The sequence below is a fragment of the Ochotona curzoniae genome, unplaced genomic scaffold, assembly GCF_017591425.1.
Source record: "Ochotona curzoniae isolate NIBS_2020 unplaced genomic scaffold, NIBS_Ocur_1.0 contig_2657, whole genome shotgun sequence".
Classification (NCBI taxonomy): Eukaryota; Metazoa; Chordata; class Mammalia; order Lagomorpha; family Ochotonidae; genus Ochotona; species Ochotona curzoniae.
The window spans coordinates 458018-483141 of NW_024465540.1; the positions used below are offsets into that span (position 1 = coordinate 458018).

The 25124-nt window shown below is 41.8% G+C and overlaps 1 pseudogene; it reads left to right on the top strand.

The window, feature by feature from the left end:
* Positions 1 to 15946: 15946 nt before the first annotated feature.
* On the top strand, positions 15947 to 24839 carry LOC121152802 (annotated as a pseudogene).
* The last annotated feature ends 285 nt before the right edge of the window (positions 24840 to 25124 follow it).

The following is a 25124-nucleotide window of genomic DNA, read 5'->3' on the forward strand; positions in this document are numbered from 1 at the left end:
TTATAATGTGGACTTTGCCTTTGTTCTTCATGGAAGCCATACTCAAAAAACACCAGAGACCTCAATGTATTTTGTTAATAATAGTTGGAAATAATGTTGTAACTGACCTGTGGTAAAAAAGGAAGGATTCTAGACAATGAGCAATTTGATCCATCTGTTTTGCGGAGTTCTGTCTATTGTGTAACACAGAGGAGTTGAGTAAATCAGTTCCAGATATGTAGACTCAGCTTCTGGTTGTTTTTGATCATTTCTCTCCCTCTTCTTTTAGTCTTCTCATTGTATGCCTAAGCTGAACACACAATAACTAATCTTCCTAGTTTGTCAAGAATTCTAAAATAGATTTGAATAACTTAGTTTGCCCAGTAATGTCAGTTGTTTTTTATGGTTTATGTTTATTATTTTCCAGTAAATATCCATTGAATATGCCAATTTCTTTATAAATTCTTCTAATTCATTCTTGCATTTAAATGGGAATCTATCATACTGAATCAGTGAGAACCAACAACTCACATTTTCCATCCTCATATGCAATGTGTGTGAAGCCTCCTCAAGAATTCCAGAATGACTATTTTTTATTTTGCTTTTTATTGCTATCATTTTATGGTACATTTTCAAAGGTCCTGGGATATGCCTAACCCCCAATGCCCTCCCACCTCTGTGAGTTCCCCCTATGACATGACTATAGTGTAGATCTTCATACACAGTCATATCTGTTTCATTGTGGCCATGGACAATGGCAAAGAGTCCAGCATCCCATTGTCAAGATGTAGTAAACAGTTTCATTGGGAGTACATCTTTGTCTGGAAGTAGAGATGCATACTACATTGTATCCTCACATCTGGGTATGATAGTCTGCATTATATAGTTACTATACATACATTTAAATAAAAAGGCTAATTATTAAAAAAGAGAGAGAGAGAGAAAGGAATTAACAACACCATAAAGTTAAATGCAATATGACTGAATGATTAATATGCCATTGAGTAAATGAAAATCAAGAATTTTCTTGAAGAAAATCATGCTACTATATGATCTATGAGTCATTGAAGGGTTTCATCCAAAAAAGTATTCTGAAGAGATGAAACAAATAAAGAAAAAAAATCAAAATCCATGAATCACAGTTCCTGCTGATATTTGTTGGTGAAATGTGTCTCCTGTAAGCAACAAATAAGGGTTTTATTTTTAAATCCACTCCATTAATCTATGATGTTTGATTGATGAGTATAAGCCATTGGCACTCAGGGTCAATATGAATGGGTGAAAATTTGGACCTATCAACTTAGAAAGGAATGCTTTTCTGGATACAATATTCTGGCCTGGCAATGTGTTGCTTTTGGAATCTGGAGTATGTTGCTCATTTTCTTTTGGCCTGTAGAGTTTCCTGTGAGAGTTCTGCTGTGAATTTAATTGCCATTCGTCTCTGTCAGGTGATTTTTTCACATGCACATTTAAGGCTCCTTTCCTTATGTTCAATTGAAGAGATTTCTTTTATGCAAACCAGTAGGTGTAGCAGCCCAGCTTAATCCAGCTGACCACCCACCTGGCCTTCATGTACACCACTGGGAGCTGCAGACCAATTGGAGCAATCTGCAATAAACACAGAAGTACTACCCCCTATGTTGCTTCCTAAATTTTCTAGTTGTAAAGCAGACTGGTCCAGCTTGTCTCACTTCCCATTCAGTTCTCATACATGTCAACGGCCATTGAAGCCTGATTCAATCAAACCAGCACACCATCCCACTCATACACAAGCTAGTGGATACTACACTCTGTCTAGCCATGTCTGCCCCAATTCTGATTCTAATGTTCAATAATGGGAATGGGAACCCAAAAGTGATGTGCCAGCTGTTCCCTTACTGGATCCTCTTCTGCCCCAGAATCTTGTATTCTTCCAGTGGTTTTGCAGTTTAACTTGACAGAATTTGTTGGCTGATGCTACCCTAAAGCCCAACCAACCCAAACCCACACTGTCTTGTGCTTAAATCAGTAGGAACAGTCAACCTAGCCTGCTTTTCCCTGATCCAGCTCACATAAGGGCCACAGGTATTGTAGCCATGCCCAAACTGGCATGACCCCACTCAACTCGCACTCTTGAGTGGGAGTGGTGGTTCAACAGTTGCACATACCACATTCTCCCTACTGGCTTTACCCCTCTCCCAGGGCCTCATGATTGCTGTAGCCACGCCTGACATGGCCAACCTCACTTCAGCATTTTCCAGTGGGTGCTACAGCTTGGCTGTGCCTGGTCCAACCCTAATTCCAGCCCTTGCAGCTGGGAACTGCAGCTCAGAGCAGACTCTCTGGCCCCTCATATAAATTGATTTGCATTACAACCCTAACTTGACTGACCTTCACTCCATTCCTGTGCTCAGATTCGCCACAGTATTGATGTGAACTGGCCCAGCTCTTTTGTACCTGACCTTCACCAAATATGACTGTGGTATCATTTCCTTATCTTGATTGGGTTGCTACTACTGTGGTTCCTGTGCTCATGCTCAGGGACTGTGTTCCAACAGAGGAGTTGCTCAATCTCCTCCATCAGAATCTTGCCTATTTCTAGATCTCACACTCATTGAGCCAACCTACTTAGTTCACCTCCTGTCCTAGCATGAATAGTGGCCTTTCCTGACTGGCCTTCACACATTCCTGGTTTGTCTGTTGGGGGTCACAGACCAGCCAGGCATGATCCACACCTAAACAGCTCACACATAGCTCCTCAGAGGCAGAGATTCACTCAGCTTTTCCTACAAATACCTTGGCTTGCACAAGCACATTTGGGTTCTTGAGTCCAGCCCAATCTGTCATACCCCAGACCCAGTCCACACCGATGCTGAGGAGCACTTCAGCCATGCCTAGACCAGACAGTAGCCCCAACTCAGCTTTCACATTTAACAGTGGGAACCACAACTGAGTCTGGTCGTCCTCTGAGTTTCCCAAGCAGGTCTGATCCAACCATAGATATTGCGTACACCAGTGTTTTCTCTGATCCAGTTTGGCATAGTTCCTCACATGTCTTGGCCTTTGCCTTTAAAGGCTGCAGTCTGGTCTGATCTGGTCTGCTCCCTGTTTCAACTCTTGCTGGCCAGTGCTTTAACCTGGCCCTGCTCAGTTTGTTCCCATCCCAGGCACATGCAAACTAGTAGCTATGATAGCCCACTTTGGAATTACCTGTGCTCCAGCCTGGTTTTTGTACTTGCCAACAAGCAAAGGTTTGCTTGTCCCTACATTGTCTGGCCTATTCCAGACCTGTCCCACACACTTGCCAATGGATAGAGATACCTTGCTCAACTAGCCCGTCCCCAGGCCTAGACAATGTGCTCTCCAGTGTAAGGTGTGACTGAATAGGGGAGTTTCCCAAGTTCCCCGGCCTGGTCCTAGACCCAGATCTCAGGAGTGGCAGTGGACGTTAAGCCTTTGCCTGGTATAGCCTGCCCCTCCATCTTGGCCTTGCATGAGCTGGTGCATGTTGCAGCCTAGCTTGCCCTACACCCTGTTTTAGGATGCAAATGTTGGTACTGCAGCCTTGACCTGCCTAGAGTATGCACAATCCCTGTATCCATGAGTGTGGCAAGAGTTCTATTTCCACAAGATTTGTTAGATGCATCCCCTGAGAATCTATCCCTGGATCTGGTTACCTTGCATTCCAGTTAGTATCATAATGCTGTCTAATGTGACCTGTATTTTTTTCTGAAGTACACAGTTAGGTGCCGAGATCTAATCTTGGTAGACAGGTCCCAAGCCCTAGCTTTTGTGTGGAGTGGTGTGTGATTCTCTGCCATATTGAATGCTAACAAGCCTTACTCATCACTCCCATGTGGGCTGGCATATCAGTCTGAGCTATTCAAATCTTCTGGTCTTTCCAGTCCATACTAACATGTTTCAGTACCTTTGTTTACCTACAGTTACAATGACCCTGTTGTTGGATTTTCCTCCAATTCATTCCTCACTTACATGTACAGTGCCTTTATCCATGGATGTCTCTATGTAGTAATGCCATACTCCTAACTCCTCAGAGCTTTTGCCAGTCAGGCAGTGCAAGAAACCTGCTGCCATTTGCTCCTGGGCTGCCTGCAAGCCCAGGATTTAGTGTGCCCTGACTCAGGCACCCCTGCATCCTCCATCCTACTTGAAATTTTACCCACCCAAGCTTGGAGGTCAAATTCATGTGATCCTGTTCCACCAGGATGCAGGCAGTGAACAGACTCTATGATCTGAACTGCTGAAATCTTAGGCAAACCCAGCTTGGAACAGTGGCTGGGGATGGGGCCCCAAATATTGAATCTGCCCTGGGTCAGGTTCCCCCAATCAGTAGCCATGCTGCCAGGAGGTCCATCCATGCAAGATCACTGTTAAAGTCAACATCCTGTTAAATTGTAATCATCTGTTGGTTCAATTCACAAATATTTGTGATAGCTGGATTGGAATCAGAAATGGAGCTGTACCCAGAAGCTTTAGCTTATAACTGAGCTGTATAAATAAGTGAATGGGGACCCATGTTGTCTCACAGCTCTGTTAGCTGCTACCTTTGACATTGGCATCCTATGTTTAAGCACAGGTTTGAATTCGAGCTGCTCTGTTTACACTGCAGTTCCATGCTAATTTACCTGGCAAAGCAATGGTGATGGTTGAAGTGTCTGTGCCTCTTTCACCCAACTGGGATTCCCATTTGGACTTCCTGACTCCCAGCTTTGACCTGGCTCAAGCCCAGCCGCATTGAACATTTGGCAAATGAATGGGAAAATAGAAAATATGTTTGTCCTTGAATCTCTATTAGTTTGACTATCGAATACATAAACTAAATATTTAAAAAGTACATATCAAAACTGAAGTTAACCTAAATGAGTTATAGGACATAATATCCTGAAAATATCAATAAATTTCCTACACATACACCAACAATAAATGACCATTGAAAAGTAATGAGAAAGTTTATCTCATTTCCACTAATAATGAAGTTGTGTATTTAGAGTTGCATTTTATTAGAGAAGAGCATTGTTTTTTGTTCAAGAACAACTACAGTGAAAATACCTTGGAGTATGTAAGATATAAGTGAATTCTGATAGAAAGATTCAAATACCCAGATGATAATGATATTAAAGTAAATATATTATTAACAATATATTGCATATATAATGAGCACTATATTAAGTATGTAAGTATTAAGTAACTTTACTTCAAACACTAGATAGGAGGTCATTATATATATATGTGTGTGTATATATATATACATATATAATTTTTCATAATGGTTACTTGGTGAATCAGAGTGGGAAGGAACAAGTTTTAGGGAAAACTGTGTGTACTAATTTCTTCCAAATTTTCTGTTTCTTCTTTTATCTGCGGTAATGGCAGAGACAAAGGAGGAAACCACTCACAACTTTCCACACATTCCACCATCCAGGAATGAGGAACTGTCACCTCATACCAACCCATAATCTCAATGTGTACATGTAACAAGGGTTCTATCCAAGTGGTTTGCATAGTTCTGAAATTCTGCCAATTTCACCAATTTGAGGATGATGTCACCCTCCCAATGTCCTTTGGCTCCATTCCCCATGAGTTTTACCTGTCATCGTTTGTTTGGGGTAGTTGTGTGGTCAGTTCCGTTCTGCTATAGCCCCAAATGAGCTTTCATATTCACCTTTTACAATAGGGAATGTATTCACTGCTCCAAATTTTTCGTTAAGTAGGACATGTTCTTGTAGGTGAGTGCTAGGACACAGACCATGTGTTTCAAGCATTACTTGATTCACCCCACCTGCCCAAGGGCTCCAGGACGCAGCCTAGGTAAACCAAGACCCACCAGGTTTCCCACGCTTGGATCTCACGTATCTGACATCTACTTTGTAGGTGGGCACTGGGACCCGGGCCAGGGGAACCAAGCCTCTCCCGATTCCCCACTCTTGGATTTCATAAACTCCACACCAATTGAGTAGGTTGGCTTTAGGACCAGTGCCATGAAATCGAAGTCCCATTGGATTCCCCTGGGGCTCATCAACTCTGCATCAACCTTCCAGGTAGACCCCAGGACCCAAGCCAGGCAATCCATACCCAGCCAAATACCCCAGCTTTCGGGCTCATGAACCTGACACCCACTCAAAGGCAATTCACAGGCCTGGGCTAGGTGATCTGAATTCCGCCAGTCTGCGACCCCTGGGGCTGATGAAACTGACACCACCTAAAGTACAGGCCCCAGGATCTGGACTAGATAACTCAAGCTCAGGAACCTTGTTCCCACCATGTTGGTGGTCTCGAGGACCTGAATAATCCTCCCAAGCCCTGTCAGATACCCTGTCCCTGGGACTTCCACAAAGGTGGAACCGCTGGATCCAGGTTGGTGCAATTCACCTCCTCTCAGCATCTGCAAACTTATTGTAGAGCAGGGCCTAGTCTAATCGTCCCCTTGTTCCAGGTCCTACTGATATCAGCCCAGTCTGGCTGTTGTCCTGGTCCTAATGTGAACTGGCCGGTGTTGTGGCTGTATCTGGCTCCTGTCCCCTTCCCTGGTTCTCAGACCTGCCAGTGGCTGTTATGTGCTGTCCCAGATTGGCCTGTCCCCAGATCTAACCCACATGTATGTCAACAAGTACTCTAAACTGACATGTCTGGGCTGCTCCTTGCCTTGCTTCTTGTGCTCACCTGCAGGGGCTGCAACCCAGTGATGGAGTTTCCCAAGCTCCACCACTGAATCTCCTCCCTGTGGCAGCTCTTGCATACACAACTGGGTTGTTGGCCAAAGCAGACTTTGTCCACCTTCTGTCATGGCAAGAATATAGGCTTTGTTCATCTAGCCACAGCCATTCTGGTTCTTGCTGGTTTTTACAGCCGAGTGATAAGACCTGGCCTGGCCTGTTCTATACCCAACGTGGTTCTCATGAGTACCAGTGGGGACTGGTGTCTAGCCAGTGAGACACTTCACAGTTCCAGTGCACTCCTGCATCAGAGCAAGTTGTAGCCCCATCCAGGCAAGTTTATGATCTGCAATCCAACTCTAGTCCTCTGCAATGGGACACTAACCCATGTGGGTTACCGCCTTAACTCGCCAGCAAGACCTGAACCCATCCACAGTTCTTGGGCCAGGGATTGCAGTTCCACAGGTGTGAGTCCACATTTTACCCACAGATTCTGCTAGCAGACAAATTTCTCTCATTCTTGTTCTCCCCTCCAAACCAATTTGCTCTCAGTACCCTGCTTACATATATATGTCATGGACTTTATCTGGAAGTCACTCAGCTATAATTATTAACCTAAAATAAAAAAAAAAAAGCAGCAGGTCATCTCTCACTACCACCCTTTATATCCCATCATTCCTCTATAAATCAAGACCCTTCAAACTGTGATGGTTGGCCACAAGGCAGCCTGAGGGGCTTTGGCTATCGCTTTTGTCCCTGCCCAGACCCTTTGTGGGGGAGCAAAGCAGCATGGTTATAGGCACCTGTGGAAGTAATAATAATAATAATAATAATAACAACTTTCAGGATAAGGTGATGCTGGAAGCTCACTGACCATTCCTTCTTCCCTTTCGCCCTAACGGGGAGCCAATGTGCTCAGCAGTACATACCTGTGCTGGTCCAAATGCCTCCAAACAGGGAGTCCTGAATTCCAGCAGTGAGTGTCCTGCTGCAAGCAAGGCAGCCATGCAGCCAAAATACAGACATCTGTGCAGTACAAAAAAAAAAAAGTCCTTCCAAGATGGAATTGTCCTGGAAACTGGCTGATCATCCCTGCTATCCAAGGAGCCAGTGTGTTCAGGCAGTGTTAAAAAGTGTTTAAGAAGACATATTTGTCTATTTTGAAGATAGAATGACAAGGAAAGACAAAGAGGTCTCAATGTGTGTGTTTATCCCTAAATGACCAAAACAGCTCCAGCTGTGCCAGGGTTTAGCTTGGAACGTAGAATCCCATCTGGACCTTCTCAGTAATGAGAGGAGCCCAAGTATTTGGGGTATTTTTGGCTTTCCAGGTACAGTAAGCAGGAACATAAGACAGAAGCACAGCAGGCAGGACATGTATCTGTGTTCCCATATAGAATTCCAACAGTGCAAGTGACAGTTTAACTTTTTGAGTCCCATTGATTGAAAGCCCAGGTGATATTAAGGGGGTATTATATTTCAGTTAGCTGCCATAGGCATCCTTCTGGGAAAATATTTTTTTTTTCATCTTCCATGTTAGGCTCAGGGGATTCCCCCCTTGCATGTTGCACAAGACCTCTTCCCATCTTAAATCATGGATAGATTGACTTCTTCCTTTCTAACCATGTCGTTTTCATGAGAAGTGGTGGAATAAGAAGGTTAATCATCCTGGAAGACAGAGTATGGTGATTCCTGCCATGGAGCCTGTGTTCTGACTCATGGGTAGACAGCACCAGCTCTCAGTTGTATGCAAGAGATCAAGCCCTTAAATCTTATAGTATATGGGGCTCCTCATAAGCACCTCCCCTAGTGGTGTCTTCCTGGTTCAAGGGACACCTGAGCAGGCACTCATGGGTTAATCTTTTTTTTTTTTTTTCACCAGTGTTCCACATTCTGGGCTCCTCTGTCTCCCTTGGTTTCCATGCAGGTGAAAGCAATTCTCATTGGTTAACTCGCTGTGCAGGTCTGTGACTCACCTTGCTTTGTCTGCATCCCTGTTTGCAATTGGTATTCACCCTCCTGGACTGCCAGTTACCAATGCAATCCTGTCTGTCCTTCATAGCTCTTCCTCACTTTTATGATACCTGTTTCTATCCATGAATTCTAGGGTGTTTCAGACACCTTGTCCAGCACTTCTCTTCTTTCAACTCTCCATTAGCCTAGACCCAGGATCCTAAGCTTTCTTCGCAGTGATCTGCACCAGCCTTCTGCATTCTGCCATTTTGGATCTCTCCCAAATGACTATATTTAGAATAATAATCATATTTCATTTTATTCAATTTCCAGGGCATATGGAATTTTGAAATGAAATGTTACAAAAAGTACGGAAATATGTGGGTTGAGCATTCAGGAAACTTCTTTGTTCTGGAGAGTTACTGTGTAGGGGACTACCTTAGCTCAGAGCCTTTTCATATAAGGTGGTGCAGGATAAAGATGTGGAGGCTTGTCTACCAAGGATTACCTACATCCCAGGCGTTGGTGTCTGAATTAGGTGTATATGCTTTAGGTCATCATCTTTTTTTCTGCCATTGCTGACTCAGGCACCCCTGTCTTACATTCTATGCAAGGTATGGCTTTCTCTTATTTTGGTTGCCACAGGGCTCCTTGAATTGAGTAAGATCAATAATTCCAGATAATTCTAGTGTGCCCTTGTAGCTGTGTGATAACGTGTCCTTCCTCTGTTGGTCTCTTTCCATTAAAAATCTAGACTCTGTTGCAAAAGGTTTGTATTTAATATGTGCTTTTGAATGAAGGACTGGCAGTGGGGCTTGAGTAATTGTGTGGCAAAGGTATCCTCTACTTGTTAGTGTTGCCATCCCATATAGATACCCATTTGTGTCCTAGCTGCTCCACTTCTAATCCATTTCTTTTGTATGGTCTGGGAAAGCAGTGGAGGATGGCTGAAGCTCTTGGGTCCCTGCACCCATATGGCAAATTGTGAAGACACTCTTTTTCCCTTTCTTGCATCTGTGCAGTTCTTGCCAGTGTGGCCACTTGCGTAGTAGTACCACAAGATGGAAGATCTCTTTGTCTTTATCTTCCCATTTTCTGTGTGTAAAATATGCCTTCAGTGAATGAATGAATGAATGAATGTATGAATAGAAATCTTAAAAAAAAAGTAAAAATGACTGAGAGGTACAGGTACACATGTTGCACACATATGTATATATATGCCTCTGCATGTTACAAAAAGCTTTTTCTCTCTCTTTTTTTTTTTTTTTTTTTTTTACTAAAAACAGGACTTGTTAGTGAGAGTGAGCACGAGTGTTTCTTTGCTTCCTTCTTTGGATCTGGAGAGCAAATATAGGGCTATTTAAACTACCCATTCTTGACTTGATACATTATTCTTGGTAATATGTGAAGCATTCTTGTCCCTTTTCAGCATTAATTTCTTTTGGTAGCTGCTGCTTTTACTGAGACTCAAGGAAGAGTTTTAACCAGCATGCTTAATGAGCAAGTAAGGCAACTCTTTGCCTCTTTTTGCATTCTTGTTTCAAATCTCATCTCATCAAACTCTTAGTGCTCTGACCAGGATTTCCAATACTATATTGAAGAGTAGTGGTTACTGGACATCCATGTCTTGTTCCATATTTTAGTGGAAAGTCTTCTAATCTTTCTCTATTTATCATGATGCTAGCATTGGGTTTTACATGAATTGCTTTGACTGTGTAGTAGAATGTTCCGTCCAAAAATCTATCCATCTCATCTAGGTCCTCTGATTTGTTCACATATACTTAAAATATTTCCTAATGACTCTTTGTATTTCCAAGGTATCTGTTGTTATATTTCCTTTCCCATCCCTGATTCTATTGATGCATATCTTCTCCCTACTTTTTGGGATTTCCAACTATTGTTGGAATTGCTTTGCTGTTGTTTCTCTAATCCTTCTATTGTAGTGTTAGCTCATTTATTTGGGTCCTTTCTAGTTTCTTAATTTAAGTATTATTTGAGATCAACTTTCCTCTTAACATTGCCTTGATTGTGTCCCATAATTCTTGATATGTTGTGTTGATTCCTTCATTTGTTTCAAACAATTTTTAAATTTTCCCTTTGATTTCCTCTCTAACACATTGCTCATTTGGTGACATTTTATTCAGTCTCCATGTGTTTACAAATCTTCCTTGTTATGCTGATTTCTTGGTCTCTACGTTCACACCATGATGGTCTGAGAAAATGCATGATATAATTTTGACTTTAAAATTTGCTGAGGTTTGTTTTGTGGCCTATAACATGGTCAATTCTGGAGAAGATTCGGTATACAGATAAGAAATAGTGTATTCTCTGTCAGTAGGATGAAAGGTTCAATACATATCAAACAATGCATTTGTTGTAGAGTTTGGGTGAGTTCTGTTTTTGTTTTACTGAGATTCATTCTCATCCATCTGTCTATTGATGTTAATGAGAAATTAAGATCACTTTCAGTTTCCTGTGATCTTTGTTGGTGAGATGTATATGCTTTAAGCAGTAGATAGATGTACTATGTTTACCTGGCCATGCAATCTGTGGTGTTTGATTGATGAATTTAGGGATTTACATTCAATGATAATATTCATAAGTGCAAGTTTGGTTTATTCTTTGAATCAGTCTTCTTCTAGGCTTTTAGTGGGATGTTCTCCACATTTGTCTTTGATTTTGGTAGCTGTTACTCCTTTGTTCTTACAAAAGAACAGCTTTTAGTATCAATTGTAAGGCTGGTTTCAGAAAGGCAAATTCTTGGAGTTTCTCTTTACTGTGGAAAAAATTCACTTCAGTTTCAAATACAAAGAGGAGCTTTACTGAATATGTCATTCTGGGCTGAGAAAATTTTCATTTTAGAATCTGAAATATAACACTCCATTCTCTTTTGTCCTATATTGTTTCTTCTGAGAGGTCAGCTGTCAGTTTTATTGGGATTCCTCTATAGGCCACTTGTGTTTTTTGTTGTTGTTGTTATTGTTTTCATTTGCACATTGAAGGGTTTTCCTTATTCAACTGAAGAGAGCTTAATTATCACATGTCCCAGTGAAATTCACTTTTGATCAACACTCTTGGTAGTTCTATTAACCTCCTGTATCTTGTTTTCCAATTCTTTTTCAAGATTAGGGATGCTTTCATTCATTATTTGACTGAATGCACCTTTAATCCCAGCTTCTCATTCTTCACCTTCAGGTAGTTCCATAGTCTTTTGTTGGGGCTACTAATAGTATCATTCATTTATTGAATACTCTTTTTAAGCTTGATCCAACTCTGTTTCCAAATTTTTGTTTGTTCTGTTAGGAAATATCTTCCAGTTTTGAAATTCTTCTGCTTCATCCATTTTATTTTTGAGACTCTCCCCTCTACTTTTTATTTGCTCCAGTTTTCTTTATTTCTGAAATATCAGCTTTCATTTGATTAATTGCTGCTATTTCCTACATAACGTATTTCTTATTCCTTGAATTCCTGCATGTGCTTCACATTGTTGTTCAATAAACTCTATAATCAGTTTTCTGAATTCTGTGTATTCCATTGATTCAATGTCTTCCTCCATTAACTCTGAGGGTGGGTAAATCTTTCTCTCCTTTGCTAAAGAGTCTTCAGTAACATTCATACTGTCTCTGTCTCTTCTTTTGGTTTTTGACATTGTTACTCTGGTTGACAGATTCTCCTTAGTGCTGATTTCTAAGATGAATTACCTGGCAACCAGAAGAATCTAGCCGTGACTGCTGCTGGGTGCTTGGCTGTTGCTGGGGTCTGGATCACTGCTCACCAGCCACTAGTGTCCTCTGTGTTCTCTACAACACTACCCTCACTGCCAGTTTCTTCTGTACAAATGGTCTCCAAGTACTCCAACCCCCACCAACTGCCAGATCCCTATTTTTTCCTGTAATCTGTCCTTGCACTTCACTGAATTGGATCTATATCATCAAACCCTAATTTGCCTATCAAATAGTCATTTAGTCAGGTTGTTGTTGGCTGCTGCCACCTTGTGGTTTGCGGGAGCTTTCTATCTCCTTGGTACTCATATTAAGCAGGGCCAGTTAGTTCTAGCTGGTGAAAGTTTGTCCTCTCCACAGACTCACAGGGACAACTACAGCAACAACAAAAATGTGAAAGAAAATGTGCAATGAAAATGAACACACATTATTCAAAAGATGAGATCCAAATGGCCATCAGACATATGAAAAGATAATCAATCTACATAGCTGTCAGGGAGATATAAATGAAAACCACATTGAAGAACCACCTAACTCCAGTCTGACGGGCCTAAATTCAGAACTCTACCAGCAGTATCTGTTGTTGTAATTGTGCAGAGAAAGGTACCTGCATTCACTGCTGGTGAGAGTATAGGCTATTGCAACCAGCATGGAAATCAGTATGGAGGGTGCCTGGAGAATTGCAAATAAATCTACCATATGACCCGGATATCCCACTCCTAGCAATATACCAAAAGCTAATAAAAACTGCATGAGAAAGGGAGCTGTAATCTTATATTTACAGCAGCACAAACAACAATAGCAAAGACATGGAAACAACCCAGATACCCATTCAAGGAGGAGGGGTTAAAGAAACTGTGGTACATTTGCTCCATGAAATATTACTCAGGCATTAGAAAGGATGAAGTTAAACCATTTGCAACTAGATGCTCCCAACTATTATCCTCAGTGAAATAAGTCAATACCAAAAGGATAAATACCAATGTTCTCTCTAATATAAGGAAACCATCATGCAAATCAGGCATTTGTGTTTTCTTTCTGTCACACATGCACTGGTTGTTCAGTGATGTGTTTTCAACTTTGTCATGACATATGCTTTTCTTGATTTTGATCCTGTCCTTGTTTTGACCTCATATCTGTTTTCAATCTTATTTTGTGGCTTCTCATTTAAAGGAATGTATGCAAATGGACTGATGGAGACTACCATGCTCAGATGTGAAAAAGCAATGCAATATGCCTTCCTAAAACCAAGTCAAAAATGGACTCCCAATGAAACTATGGGACATGTCTAGACAATGGAATATTGGAGTGTCTGACATTGTCTCTACCAACAATGTTGATGCACTCTTAAATAAGTGGTTGATAAAATTATAACTTGTGATGGATGACTATACTATTTAAACAATAAGGGTAAAATCAATTGGGGGTGCGAGTTTCAGGGGTAGGAAATCTCAGACCCTACATAATTGTACCACAAAATTCCTAATTAAAAAAAAATAGACGTTTCATCATGAAAATCACACACATAGAAATAATTCTAGATTGCTGGCACGGTGGCATAGAAATTGAAAGTCATGACCAGAAATGCTGCTCAAGATCAAAATCAGCTTCAAAATAGCAATCTGCAAAAGCAGCAGAAGATGGCCCATGAGTTAGCAGCCCTGACAGCTGTGCTGAAGACTGACTAAATCCGCTGTTCCTGGCCTTAACTGGACTCTTATAAGCTATTTGGTCTTACAGAGAGTCAACCAGCAAATGGAAAACCTCTCTTTCTCTGATTCTCTCTGTCATTATGATTTTGAACCTATAATAAATATTTTTGAAAGAATATTAGAACATTTCTTAGATTTATGTTCAAACATCTTAAAAGATAAGAGAATTTCAAATTACACTAAATAAAAGATAAGCTGAATTTTAGGTAAAGCTGCAAGTCATGGATAATTTGCTCATCATATAAGTTTCCTACAAACTCTTTTGTAATCTCAGATATTTCATGATTTAAAAAAAAACATTCTTGGTTTTATTATTTTATGATACATTTCCATAGGTTCTGGGATTTCCCTTCCCCTATATTGCTGTAGTACAGTCCTTCATACATTGTCATAAGTCCATCATTCTGCTTTTTATGTATTCTGATGTTATAGGTATAGAAAATAGCGGAGTCCAGCATTCTATTGTTAAGATAAATGTAACACTTTCATTGGGAGTTCATCTGTGATTTGGAAGTAGAGATGCATATTGTATTGTATCTTCATGTCTGGATATGATAGTCACACTTGCACCACTACTATACATACCCTTAAATGAAAATCCATACAGCAAAATCAAGAACAGGAAGAAAAACAGAAAATTTATAACACCGTGAAGTCAAATAAGGAAGTAAGCATTTCCCAGCAGTGACCATGGCAGTCGGTTACCACATCCTACACTATGTTGGCTGAGTTCATTTTGAAGACCCAACCACAGATTCTGTATTATGTCAGAGAAAACCCTGAGTTGCAGAAAGTGGGCATACAGGTGATTGCTTCCTGTCACCTCCATGGGAGATCTGGAATATGATCCAAGCCCCTCCCATCTACTACAATATCCACAACCAGACAAACCCTAGCATTCTCTGGCATTTGTGGCATGAGCCAACAAATGGCAGAGATTCTCCTCTCTCTGCGTGTCTTTTAATTTACAAAACTGGTGCTAAGCAAGTAATATACAAAGGCAAGTGAATCATCTAAGATTGACAAGTACTAAATCCAGCAAGGGAAATTTAAGATTGAGTGAAATGAGATCCAGTGCTTTATGTTCTCCCATCAAATCACAGTAGTTTTGTAGGCCATGTTACCTAAGAAGACCCTGGACCAGCTATTAGAAATTGATCAGACAAAATCTGAAATTTTTTAAAAAACTAGGAAGAGGCAAAGTCTTTTCCAACGTGCTCATATATTCCAAGCACATCAGTTATACCACTTTCTCTGCTGAATGAATGCTGGAAATAGACAAGGATGCCACATATTTCACCCTAATATACACATATATACACATACATTACATACATATATAGTATATATACAACATATTTACTTGTACCTCTCAGTCCTTGTTTCTTTTCTTAAGAATTCTATGCACTCATTCATCATTCATCTATTAAAGGTATAATTTGTACAAAGAATAGACATGCCAAAAAAAAGAAAGTTTCCTATGCTCTAGTTAAATGGCTGCAATGGCCAGAATTAAGCTGAAGCAAACATTGGACCAGGAGTTTGTTCAAAGTTTCCCATGTGCGGGCAGGGCCACAAGTTGCTGAGCCATTCTTCACTACTTTCCCAAGCAGTCAGCAGAGTGCTGAATCACATGTGTAGCAGCTAGACACAAGCAGTTGTCCATGTGCAATGCCAGCACTAATAGGTGGAGGAATAACCATCTATATCACCATGCCAGGTCCACCAATAACCCTTCTTTAAAAAGCACATAATAAATGTAATCTTTAGGTAGCAATATTTATATTGTAATTGAAAGGTAATAACAAATGAAGATATGCTAGCACACAGGTAAAAAGACAGATTAAAATTTCTTGGAAAAAATGTGTTGTACTCATTTAAGAATCTATATGCATCCAAAATATGCAAAAGCAAGACTCTGTTCAGAATGGGGTTCCTGGGTCAACAAGAGCTGGAGAAGGTAATGACCAGCAACACTGACTCCAAATTCAGACACCAATAGTTGGACTGTATGCAGTCCTTCGTACGACAAGCCTCCACAACTTTACCCTGGATATACATATACAAAAATGCTCTGAGCTAAAGCTGTCCCCCAAGTAGTGAGTGCCTCACCAGATCAAGGAAGCTTTCCAAATACTCACCCCCACATATTTCCATATTTTTTGTAACATTTCATGTCAAAATTTCACACACCCTGAAAGACAAATAAAATCAAATGTGATTATTATTGTAAAACCAGTCAACTTGATCTCCAATTGAAGCAAACTAAGCAAACTACAACTATAACAAGCATAATATGCTATGATTTAATTATCCAGAATCTCTAATTCAGAGATACCAAGGAGAAAAAGAAAGGCAGTATTTGAAGTGGATAATTCCAAGGAATTCTTACTTTTCCCTGAATAGTGTGGAAACCCCGTGGCTTAACGTTATCTACAGATACTATGTAATCCTTATCATTGTGAAGAAATTTCCCAGGCCTTGTGGTGGTAAAATATTTCATAGACCAGCAGGTATTTTTCTCCATGCACATATGAAGATACTGAGACAGGGGAAAACAGTGAGGTTCCCCAACATGAATCCAGTCACGTCTCTAGATCTTGTGCATTTTCTAGACTTCAGAAAGATTTAAGCTACTAAAAACACCAGTTAATTTCTTTTGTACTCAAAGATTTATGTCACTCACTCTTGAGTATGTTCCAGAGGGAGAAAGTGCATTGGTGAAACAATGCATGTGAACTCAGCTTCCAATTTGAGAGCACAATATGGGAAGAGTAACAGATACCAGTTCTACGCACAGCACTAGTATATTATAATAACGGCACAGGGTCAGGCATTCCAGCATAGCAGCTAAGACACCTCTCTCCCATATTTGAGTATCTGTGCCCCATATCTGTCACTGTTTTCTCATTTTAAATTCACACTGATACATATCATAGGCTGTAGCAGAGATGGCTCAGCTAACAGGGTACTTTAATTCTACTCGCAAGACCTGGATTCAGGTGTGCCTCAGGACAAGGCGTCTCATGCCTGGATCCCACACACCAGCCACCATGTGCATGTGGTGATCTACCCCAGGTGGTCAGTGCACCATTTGAAGCCAGGCTCCACCTGCTGGCTGCCTGGCCAGGGAGCTCTGGGGTTGTGGTTCTTTGAATCACTTCTAAGTTAGCTCCAGTTTGAACCTACTGTGCTTCTGGGATGTGAGTAATCCCAAAGATTCCCAATGACAGTAATTCTTCCTTGAAGAACTTGTAATCACTGAAAATGCTGAGCCCTGTGCACCAGTCCATGCAAAAGTTAAGTCTTGGGTCTGATGCAGCAGGATATCCCATGACCTGACATGATGATGAATCAGCAGACAAATCATATTAAGCAGGGGCATGACATTAACTAGCACTCGAGAGAACCATATCCAGAGGTAGTTCCGTGGGGGATGTGTCGGCTAATCCCTGTGGAAATATGAAACCCATTGGTTAGCTCAAAATTTGGGTGGTGATGGGCTAAGTTACGTGTGACCAAGAAGCTTGCCATCAATCACAGGTAAAGGAACCCACAACAGTCTGCACTGGTCCAGGTAGCAGCACACGAATGTGCATCCAGCATTGGGTGTGGGATGGGCAGGCCTGCAGTATTCACCAGCTCATTCACAGCCAATTGGAAGGCTAGACTGTGCCAGGCACTGGCCTAAAACCCAATAGCATGTATGAGAACTGGGTTGGGGTGTGGCTCAAGTGGAGGAACTTGTGAAAAGCCACAGCGAGTCATAGCTCCCGCTGGTGAACATGTGGTCCAGACCTAAGGATCAGACAAGTAGCTCCAATAGCTGGCTAATTTGTCAATTGGTAAAGGGGTGGGGTGTACTGGTCAGGACTGAGCAAACCTTAGCCCAGAAGCAAAACTAGAAACCAGCATGGAGCACAGGTCATGAAGAGCTAGGCTCTTGCACCTACTGGTCTGCATGAGCCAGGGATACTAAGCCACAGCGTCTAAGGCAGAGGTTGGGTGAGGTCGAGGGGTGAGCTAAGCTTAATCAGAGCAATCACTGGCATGCTCATGATCTATGGCTGGGAACAGGCCCAGTTGGGGAGCTAAGGGGACACCCTAAGTGGATTGAGGTTCCCACCAATAGGCGTGTGGGCAAGAATGGGTTCTGCATTTTAATCAGGAAACAGTTGTAGCCTCACTTGGCACAAGTGTGGACTGGGACTGGAAGTACCAGGCTGGGCCAGATCCCAACACCATCTGGTGGTCTGGAGGACCAGGGTACATGTGGGATGGACTAGACTGGGTATCAACCCCTACTGAGTCATATGTGAGCCATATGTGGGTATGGACAAGCCATGGCTGGGCTGAAATATCCAACAGCAACAACCAGATGGGGATGAAGGCCAGTCAAGAAAAGCCACTGTTCCTTCTAGGACAGGAGGTAGACTGAGTTGGTCTGCCTCATGGACCCATTGGTATGTGCAAAATCTGGCATTGGGAGAGGTTCTGATGGAGGAGCCTGGGCAACTACTCTGGCAGAACACAGTCCCTGCAGGTAAGCTATTGGAGCTACTTTGACCAGCTTGTCTGACCCTCAGGTCTGGACCATGTGTCCACCAGCGGGAGCTATGACTGCCACAGGAGTTTACCAAGTTCCTCCACTTGACCCACGGCCAGACACAGTTCTCATACATGCCAATTGGTTTTAGGCCAGTGCTTGGCACAGTCTAGCCTTCCAATCGGCCTGGTTCCTTTACCTGTGATTGATGGCAGGCTCCTTGTTCACACCTAGCTTAGTCCATCACAACCTCAGCTCTTGAACTAACCAGTGGGTTTCATATTTCCTCAGGGTTTGGCCGACACATCCCCCACAGAATCTACCCCCAGATGGTTCTCTCGAGTACTAGTTAATGTCATGCCCCTGCCTAATCTGACCTGTCTTCTAATTCAGCATCAAGTTGGGTAATAGGATATGATTCTGCTATACGTGCCCTGAGCCTTAGATTTTGCACAGACTGGTGTTCAGTGGTGAACATTGTTCAGTGGTTACAAGTTACAAGTTCTACACAATATTTAAATATGTTTGGTATATCAGTCTTATCCATAAAGATCATCTGGTCCCTCTTCTCCAACCTACCACGTCTCATTAGCATTGCTTACCTTCAAAGAAAAAGTTGCATTGTCCTTGGGAGTCTTTAGGATTGATTGACATACCAGAAGTACTGTGAGATTAACATGAAGCTACCTGAGCAACAAATCAAAGCACCAAAACCCCAGAGCTCACCAACTGGTACCCAGCATGCATAGCTTGGTGCTAAATGTTGCACTGGCTGTCCAGGGACAAATCACCGCATGTACACGTTGGATGGAATCATAGCTACGTGCATGGAGATGATCCTGGCCTGGCACCCACCATTAGCAAACAAGTTGCTGGAAGTTTTAATCCACAGACACCAAGTTTGTCCCCTCGCTTATCCCATCCACCACACAATGATGGGAGCGATTGGGTCCCCTTGAACCAGCCCAACTGTCCACACTTCCCCCTTCAGTGTCATCACCATGAAGGGAGCAGACTCTGGAGTTTGAGTGGGCCCAGGGACAGATGTACGTGCGTGCTCAGTGGCTGGAATCAGAGCTCTGAGGATGGAGACTATCCCAGTCTGGCACCCACCAGCAGCCAGTAACTGTTGGATTGTCTTTGATCTTCATCACCATGACAAAATGTATTTCAATTAAGACACTACAAAAAATATACTAGGATTGCACACTTTCAATTTTCACTAGTTATTATGAGATTGCTGTATAAGTTAATAAACTCATTTGTAAATGCATTGTCCACAGGAAGAAAATTTCTGAGTTACAACCCCGAAAAACCTGCTAAATTTACATTGTAAGCATTGCTTAATACAGTATAAGTTGAAAAGATGACAAACATGTCTTCATAATTCCTTATCGCCTCATTGCAACAAAACACAGCAGGAAAGCCTTATTTCCCTGATTTCCTCCTCTTCCACTCCTCACTTATTGTAACCTTGTACTATACAGAGAGCACTCCGATTATGGATCTGGATAGAGACATATTATTACATATCATTAGCCCACCTACTCTTAACTCACACTCAAAGATAGGATGGAGTTGTAAAGTGCTTTTATAAGACAATATTATTGTTAAAGGCAAGGATTAACTCTTTTGTTTTATTTTGACATGGCTTGTCCTGAAATAAATACCACTACAATATGGAAAATGAAAAAAGAAACCGTAAAATGAAGTCCTATCCAGTGGCCACAAAATGAATCAGTGGGGTTCAGTGTGTCAGATTTGCATAAGGTAATATTTTCTTGCATATCTCCCAGAAAGCTTTCACTGTGATTCCAAAAATGCTCCAGAACTGGTTATAACCACAAAAACAACACACACACACCTTTAACTCAATACCGACTTTTAAATCCGCTAAAGCTTTGATATCAGCAGAATTTTCAGTGTTGCAAACCTTTCTGATGTTTTACAATCCGAAAAATGAAGTTCCAATAGGTCAGAGATTGCATGGAAGAATTCAATCAAACAGGTTGTGTAGAAATTGGCAACACTCTGACATTTGCCCTACTGACTACTGCAGTGATTTTCTAACTTATTTCACGTGATCACAGCCTGACCTTGTGTGGGCCATCTCCTCCTCAACCACTAGATGAGGCACGCACCGCGTAATGTCCCTCCTTCACTTCAGTCCCTGCAACAGTTCACATCACCCACAGATTACAATTTAACTGCCTCCATTGATCAAGGCCACACTTGATCTGTCCAATGACTTACTAGTCTTGCTTCAGTCCACCTTGCCAGGTGCAGGCCAAGCTTGAAGCAAAGGATTTGCTTTGCTTCCTTGCTAACTTACACACCTGGAAAACAGAAAGTTCGAGTGATAGAGCCCATGACACCCAGGTGGGAAACCTGGATGGAGTTTCAGGTTCCCAGATTTGGCACAAAGTTCTGGATGCTGAGCCCATTTTGGAAGTGAAAATGAGATATAAACTCAATCACACACAGTCTCTGATTCAATTCTTTTCTCTCTCACTCTCTCTGCCTGTCTTCTCCTTTTTTCTCTCTAATCCCATACTTCAAATAAAAACTCAATTTTTAATTAGCCATAAAATGAGTAATCACTATTGTTTATAATCCTCCTACTGTTGGACAATCAACACCTCAATCTCATTCCAAATATGCACATCACTCCAAGAGAAAATTCTGTTCCAATAAATGCTTTCTTCACATTCTTTCTTCTCTCAGCTCCTGGAAACCAACACTGTGTGCTCTGTTCAGATAAGTCACCCCATTCTGGACAGTTCACATGAACAAGATCAAACAACATGTGGACTAAGATGTTTCACTTCTTTCAATTAGCATTTTGTGTCAAGAATCATGCATATGAGCCATTCTGATGGCTGCATGGTGTTACATAGTATGTATGTATGATTTCTTTACCTACCCATTTATTTCTGAACATTTGAGGTGTAATCACTTTGGGCTTTTGCAGAATTGGCTGAGGTGAGTCTGAAGATATATTTTAAAGTTACACCTTTCAGTTCTCTTCAGAATATTAGCAAGTATAGCATCAGTGGATTATATGGTATCTCTAGGTTTCATCATTTGAGAAAACAAAAACTATTTTCAACAGCAGTTGCACTACATAACATTCTCACTGGCAAATTATGAGCATTGTTCAGATCAGTTCAGCTCTTCCTGTTGCAGCCACTATGCAATCAACCTGTGTATACAAAATCTGTTTCTGGAAATCAAGCTGGCAGAACAGGGTAAGAGCACATTTAAACAGATGGAGACACATTAGAAAAGGTAAAACAGAGAGGGCACATTCCAGCAAATAGGAGAGGACAGATTGATGTCAGAGGGGCAGCTGGAGAATGGTGGACATGAGAAAGAAAAAAAGACAATGGAATGTTAGTGAAAAGATCATACACCCCAGCGGCAGTCAATGAATGGCTATCTGAACAGCACCAGCCGACAGAACTTCACCAACAACCAGGTTCCACCCAAAATTTGTCTGGATAGCTCTCATGCCTAATACCCATCAGTTTGAGAACTTAACATGTGGCACAATCATTTTGTACAGGGTAGCGAAGGCTTTGAGACTGCAGGGACAACATTGAGCTGTGTTTGTGTTGAGCTGGGAATGAACTCAGTAAGTTCAATGCATTGCATTGATCTCACATCAAAAATAACACTGCCTTTGGCATCTTTTGACTCAAACTTAACAGCAAACACATTTCAAAAATATCAGCATCAACAACAACCGAGTTACTTGTGACACGTAGTATCTCCCTAGTCCTTGCAAATTCTCAGATGCACATGGAGAAAGTTTGTACAGACCATTGTGCAACATCATCATAGGATCAAAGGAGGTAGTGGTGAGCCAGGGGATGGGTTAGGGAGACTGTGGTGGAAGTCTAACATGAACCCAGATCTGAAACTCACTGGAGGGAATGGCTCAAGTAACTGAAAACAAAGAACCATAAATCAACCACAGTAAGTAATTTCGACTTATAGAATCTGTGGGTAACACAGCATAAAAATCTGCCCTAAGGAGAAAAATGTGCTAACCAGAATTAAATGATGAAGGCCAAAATAAGAAACAGGGTAATGAAGGATGAGTGGTACTGAGGTCTCTCCTGCGAAGAGGCAAAGCTTTTGCTAAACTCAGATTTAGCTTAGGAATACATTGAGAAAATGAGGGATATAGAATTCATAAAATTCAGTATAAAACTTCTTATCAACAATGAGAAGCATATGCAGGAGTTCAAGAAACTTAAGGAGTGTATCACACAGGAAATAGCAACACTGAAATAAAATCAAGCAGAATTATTGAAAATGAAAGATGCAACAGAGCAAATTAAAAATTCTGTGGAAAGTCTCAATAACAAAATGATGGAGACAGAAGAAAGAATCTCAGAATTGGAAAGCATTTCTTGTCACAAGTGGAAAACAATCAAACTGCTGGAAACAAGCCTGGGTCAAGTTAAAAAATATTCAAATTTAACAGATGCTATTAAAAGGCAAAATATAAAATTTATGCGAATTCCAGAGGATAAGTTTAAAATGTATTTAATAAAATAATAGAGGAAAGTTACCATTGTCTAGAAAACCATTTATGAAACAGACGTCTCAAGCTTTATTGAAACCAACATAATGAAAATATTCTCAAATCTGCCCTTAGAAAATATCAATTGACATATAGAGAAGTGACAATTAGATGTACAAATGACGCCTCACAGGAAACTTTACAGGCGAGAAGAGAATGGAGAAGCATATTCCAGATTCTTAAAGAAAAAAAAAATTCCATGCAAAATAAAGTATCCAGCAAAGAGCATCTTTGTCTTTAAAAATGGAATAATGTCCAAGCATGGTAGTCTCACATAGCTAAAGTCCTTGCCTTGTATGTGCTGGGATTCTATATGGGTACCAGTTCATATTCAAGTGGCACTGATTACCCTTCAGCTCCTTACTTGTGGCCTGCAAAAGCAGTCAAGGAAAGCCCAAAGCCTTGGGATTCTGCACCCAAGTGGGAGACCTGGAAGAGGCTTCTGGCTTTGTATGCACTCAGCTCTGACCATTAGAACCACTTGGGCAGTGAATCAGCAGATACAATATTTTCCTCTCTGTCTCTCTTTTTCTCTATATATCTGACTTACCAATAAAAGATAAATAGATCTTTAAAAATAAGAAATTCAGTGGTGGCGTACATGGCAGCAGCATGTGTCAGGTCCATAGGGCGCCAGTGCAACCCAAGCCTGGCCCAGCCTCATTCTGGCCAGAGCCCACCCGACCCTGGCCCTCTCCCTCCTAGATGCTGCACCGCCTCGCCTTAGGCTGGTGTCTTCCTTGGAAACAGTGCTACAGGCAGACAGCACAGGCCCAATCATGACCAACCATAAATTGGGCATCGTGTGAAGTACACACTGATCCAAGAACAGGGCATCCCACTGGTGGAGAGCTACTCCTTTGAAACCCACGTGGAAATTGATACAGATGGAAATGGTGCTAAAATCACTAAGAATTCCAGGTATAACTTTGACATGTGTCAGGTCCATAGGGCACCAGTGCAGCACAAGCCTGGCCCAACCTCATTCTACTCAGAGCCCACCAGGGTCTGGCCTTGTCCCTCCTGGATGGTGCACTGCCTTGCTGTGGCCTGGTGTCTTCCTTGGGAAAAGTGCTTCAGGCAGCCAGCACAGGTCCGATCATGACCAACCATAAATTGGGCATCGTGGGAAGTAAACACTGATCCTAGAGCAGGGCATGCTACTGGTGGAGAGCTACTCCTTCGAAGCCCACTAGGAAATTGATATGGAAGGAAATGGCGCTAAGATAGCTAAGATCTTCGGGTTCAACTTTGACAAGAACCAAGGCAGGGATCCTGCAGGAGCCTGCAGGCTCCTGCACAAGATGCTAGAAGAAGCACCAGGTTGGTGCCGGTTTCAAGGTGGTGCATCAAAATGCCGTGGATAACCTGCGGTTTGTGCCTTCAGGCTGGCAGCCCTGAGCCGAAGAGGTCTCCAGCAAGCAGAGAGAGCACTCAATATATTTATTTGTGATTCAGCAGCTCCCTACAGACCACATAGATGAGCAGTTCCCCAGCCTAAATGTGACCTAGTACTATAGTGTCAACAGGGATTTGGTGGAAGAAGAGAACCTGTGCACCAACTATGAGTGCCGCAGTGATTAAGAAGCAGCTCCAGGAGTTCAACATTTGCAGGCCTGATATTGCAGCTCCCAGTGCCAGCAGAAGAAAAGACCAGGCCCCAAGAAGCATGTGCTGGTGTGAAAAAAAAACCCTGTCTGCAGGAGCTGGAGCCCAAGATATGACTGGGTTGTGGGGCTACTTCTCGGATATGCCATCAAACTGGCACCTAGATCTGAAGGCACACATGAAGCATGAGGCAAGCCCACAGCTGCCGGTATTAGGCACCTCCTGAAAACCCCATTATGTATATGTTAATATGTTTATAAACTGATGTAGAATTTTTAGGGAATGGGGAAGTAGGGAGGGAAGAAGTGACAGAATGGTTTACTCTGATCCTAGGATGGCACAGGGCCATGCAGAATAAAT